Below are 4,516 nucleotides of genomic sequence, written 5' to 3'. Positions count from 1 at the left end.
GTGAGGCCTCAGACTCCTCCGCGGAGGAGTCAACCAGGGTTTCCGTAGAGGCGACACTCGGCCCCCGCCTGTAGTTCGTGGCTTTCCCTGCAGGGCTGTGCTCCCCCACACACCTGGTGTTTGCCCAGAGAGCAGGTGCTGTGGGCTGGCTCAGGCTGGGGTTGGGGGCAGGGGTATCACCAGGGAGCAACAGCCCCACCAGAAGGGCACATGGGGAAGGGGCACCCGCTGATCTAGCCACTGGGCACCAAGGTTGGGGAGAGTATAGCGCTAAGCAAAGTTATGGCCTCTCACTTTCAGCCCCTGAAGACTCTTCTAAGTTAGATCAAGGGGCACTTGATCTACCCATGGGGACACTCTCGTGCTCAAGCACCTTCTATAGCTCCCCAGTGCCTGCAGATCTGATTCCGCCCTTTGGACGTAATTTATCTATCCAGGCTTCCCATCAGAAGAAACTGAGGCACGGAATACCAGGAGAAAGTGGGTCTAGAGACTTTATTGGCAGTCCAGTTGGTAGCACATTGCTTCAAATGAAGGGGATGCAGGTTCAATGCCTGGTTGGGGAGCTAAGATCCCACATGACTCACAGCCCCAAAGAGAGAGAATATAAACAACGGAAGCAGTATTGTTCTGCATTGAAAATGGTCCACATTAAAAAAAAAAATTTTTTTAAGGGAGTGGGAGGGGCCTTCCCAGGTGGTAGTCCAGTGAGGTCGCGGAACTAAGATCCCACGTGCCACAGAGCAACTGGGCCCGGGTGCCACAACTAGGACTGGATGTAACCTAATTCATTAATTGTGTGCTTAGTCGCTCAGTCATGCCCAGCTCTTTGCGACCCCATGGACTGTAGCCCACCAGACTCCTCTCTCTATGGAATTCTCCAGACAAAAATACTAGAATGGGTTCCCATTCCTTTCTCCAGGGGATCTTCCTGACTCAAGGATGGAACCTGGGTCTCCTGCATTGTGGGCAGATTCTTTACCATCTGAACCACCCAGGATGCCCCAATTAATTAATTAATTAATTAATTAAAAGAAAGTAGGTCTAAATCTTTTCAGTATGAGTTTTCTGAGTGAGCATCAATAAACAAGAATAAAAAACATTCCAGGAAGGGGAAATAGCTGAGCAAAGGCTCAGAGGTAAGGATCAGCAACTATACATTCAGAGAGTCCTGCAAGGTGAAGGGAGGTGGGCAGAATTGCTCGTGGGAAAGATCTCGTACGTGGCCTCTGGAGGGGAATGAACAGACTGAAGAGGCAGGATGGGGACCTGGAGGGGGCAACGAATCTGAGGCTCCCTCTGCATTCTGCGTGTGTGTGTGTGTTAGTCGCTCAGTCACGCCCAACTCTGACACCCCAAGGACTGTAGCCGGCCAGGTTTCTCCATCCTTGGGATTCTCCAGGCAAGAATACTGGAGTGGGTTGCCATGCCCTACTCCAGGGCATCTTCCCTACCCAGGGATCGAACCCGGGTCTCTTAAATTGCAGACGGATTATTTACTGTCTGAGCTACCGGTGAAGCCCCTCTCCACCCTCTGTAGGAGTCCAAAACCTGGCCTGATAAGGCAGAATCATTCCGCGGTGGAATTCAGCAAGCCTTGATTTGGAAACAGCGACGCCTGGTGGGAGAAGTGTGAAACTGCACCCTCATCCATGGGTTCCTTCACAGACCTTTATTGCAAGCCTAGCGGCCTTGGAATGAAAACTGACATTTTCCAGTCCTGTGGCCACTGCTGATTTTCCCAAATTTGCTGGCATATTGAGTGTAGCACTTTAGCAGCAGCATCTTTTAGGATTTGAGGAAGCTCAGCTGAAATTCCACTAGCTTTGTTGATAGTAATGCTTCCTAAGATCCACTTGGCTTTGCACTCCAGGATGTCTGGCTCTAGGTGAGTGTCCACACCTTTGTAATTTTTCAAGTCATTAAGATATTTTCCGTAAAGTTCTTCTGTGTATTCCTGCCACCTCTTCTTAGTCTCTTCCGCTTCTGTTAGGTCCTTTCTGTCCTTTATTGTGCCCATCTTTGCCCTTGGTACCTCCAATTTTATTGAAGAGGTCTGTAGTCTTTCCCATTCTATTGTTTTCCTCTTTTTCTTTGCACTGGTCACTTAAGAAGGCTTTTTTTATGTCTCCTTGCTATTCTTTGGAAATCTGCATTCAAATGGATATATCTTTTCCTTTCTCCTCTGCCTTTCACTTCTCTTCTTTTCTCAGCTATTTGTAAGGCCTCCTCAGACAACCACTTTGCCTTCTTGCATTTCTGTTTCTTAGGGATAGTTTTGGTCACCACCTTCTGTAAATGTTATGAACCTCCATCCATAGTTCTTCAGGCACACCGTCTACCAGATCTAGTCCCCTGAATCTATTAGTCACTTCCAGTGCATAATTATAAGGGATTTGATTTAGATCATACCTGAATGGCCTAGTAGTTTTCCCTACTTTCTTCAATTTAAGCCTGAATTTTGCAAAAACGAGCTGATGATCTGAGCAACAGTCAGCTTTAGGTCTTGTTCTTGCTGACTGTATAGAGCTTTTCCATCTTTGGCTTCAAAGAATATATCAGTCTTATTTCAGTATTGACCATCTGGCGATGTCCATGCGTAGAGTCATTTATTGTGTTGTTGGAAGAGGGTGTTTGCTATGACCACTGTGTTCTCTGTTAGCCTTTGCCCTGCTTCATTCTGTACTCCAAGGCCAAACTTGCCTGTTACTCCAGGTAGCTCTTGACTTCCTGCTTTTGAATTCCAGTCCCCTATGATGAAAGCGAGCAAAAGAAAGAAAGTGAAGTCGCTTAGCCATGTCTGACTCTTTGCAACCCCATCGACTGTAGCCTACGAGGCTCCTCCATCTATGGGATTCTCCAGGCAAGAATACTGGAGTGGGTTGCCATTTCCTGTGATGAAAAGGACCTCTTTTATTTGGGGTATTAGTTCTAGGAGGTCTTGTAGGTCTTCACAGAATTGTTTAACTTTAGCTTCTTCAGCATTAGAGGTTGGGGCATAGACTAGGATTACTGTGATGTTGAATGGTTTGCCTTGGAAACAAACAGAGATCATCCTGTTGTTTTTGAGACTGCACCCAAGTACTACATTTCAGACTCTTTTGTTGACTATGAGGGCTGTTCCATTTCTTCTAAGGGATTCTTGCCCACTAGTAGATATAATGGTTATCTGTACTAAATTTGCCTGCTCCCATCCATTTTAGTTCACTGATTCCTAAAATGTTGCTGTTCACTCTTGCCATCTCTTGCTTGACCACATCCAATTTACATTGATTCATGGACCTAACATTCCAGGTTCCTAGGCATATCTTTTTGCCTTTTCATACTGAAAAGAGATGGAAATACCAGACCACCTTACCTGTCTCCTGAGAAACCTATATACAGAACAAGAAGCACCATTTAGAACTGGAGATGAAGCAAGACTGGTTCAAAACTGGGAAAGGAGTATATCAAGGGCGTATATTGTCACCTTGTTTATTTAACTTCTATGCAGAGTACATCATGCGAAATACCAGGCTGGATGAAGCCCAAGCTGGAATCAAGTTTGCCCGGGAGAAATGTCAACAACCTCAGATATGCAGATGAAGTGAAAGTGAAAGTGAAGTTGCTCAATCGTGTCAACTCTGCAACCTTAGTGACTATAGCCCGCCAGGCTCCTCCATCCATGGGATTTTCCAGCCAAGAATACTGGAGTGGAGTGCCATTTCCTTCTGCAGGGGATCTTACCAACCCAGGGATCCCACTCAGGTCTCCCACATTGTGGACAGACTCTTTACCATCTGAGCCAACAGGGAATCCCTCAGATATGCAGATGATACCACTTTAATGGCAAAAAGTAAAAAACTAAAGAGCCTCCTCATAAGGGTGAAAAAGGAGAGTGAAAAAGCTGGCTTAAAACTCAATATTCAAAAAATAAAGATCATGGCACCTGGTCCCATCACTTCATGGCAAATAGATTGGGGAAAACAGTGACAGATATTATTTTCTTGGGCTCTAAAATTACTGTGGATAGTGACTGCAACCATGAAATTAAAAGCTGCTTGATCCTTGGAAGAAAAACTGTGACAAACCTAGATAGCATAATAAAAAGTAGAGACATCACTTTGCCTACAAAGGTCTGTATAGTCAAGCTATGGTTTTTTCCAGTAGTCATGTACAGATGTGAGAATTCAACCATAAAGGAGGCTGAACGTCAAAGAATTGATGCTTTCAAACTGTGGTGCTGGAGAAGACTCTTGAAAGTCCCTTGAGCAGCAAGGAGATCAAACCAGTCAATCCCAAAGGAAATCAACCCTGAATATTCATTGGAAAGACTGTTGCTGAAGCTGAGGCTCCAATACTTTGGCCACCTGATGCGAAGAACTGACTCATCAGAAAAGACCCTGATGCTGGGAAAGACTGAAGACAGGAGGAGAAGGGGGCAACAGAGGATGAGATGGTTGGATAGCATCATTGACTCGAGGGACATGGGTTTGAGCAAACTCAGGGAGATAGCGGAGAAGGTGATAGCACCCCA

This window comes from Ovis aries, chromosome 5, assembly GCF_016772045.2.
Source record: "Ovis aries strain OAR_USU_Benz2616 breed Rambouillet chromosome 5, ARS-UI_Ramb_v3.0, whole genome shotgun sequence".
NCBI lineage: Eukaryota > Metazoa > Chordata > Mammalia > Artiodactyla > Bovidae > Ovis > Ovis aries.
This window is presented reverse-complemented; position numbering follows the sequence as displayed.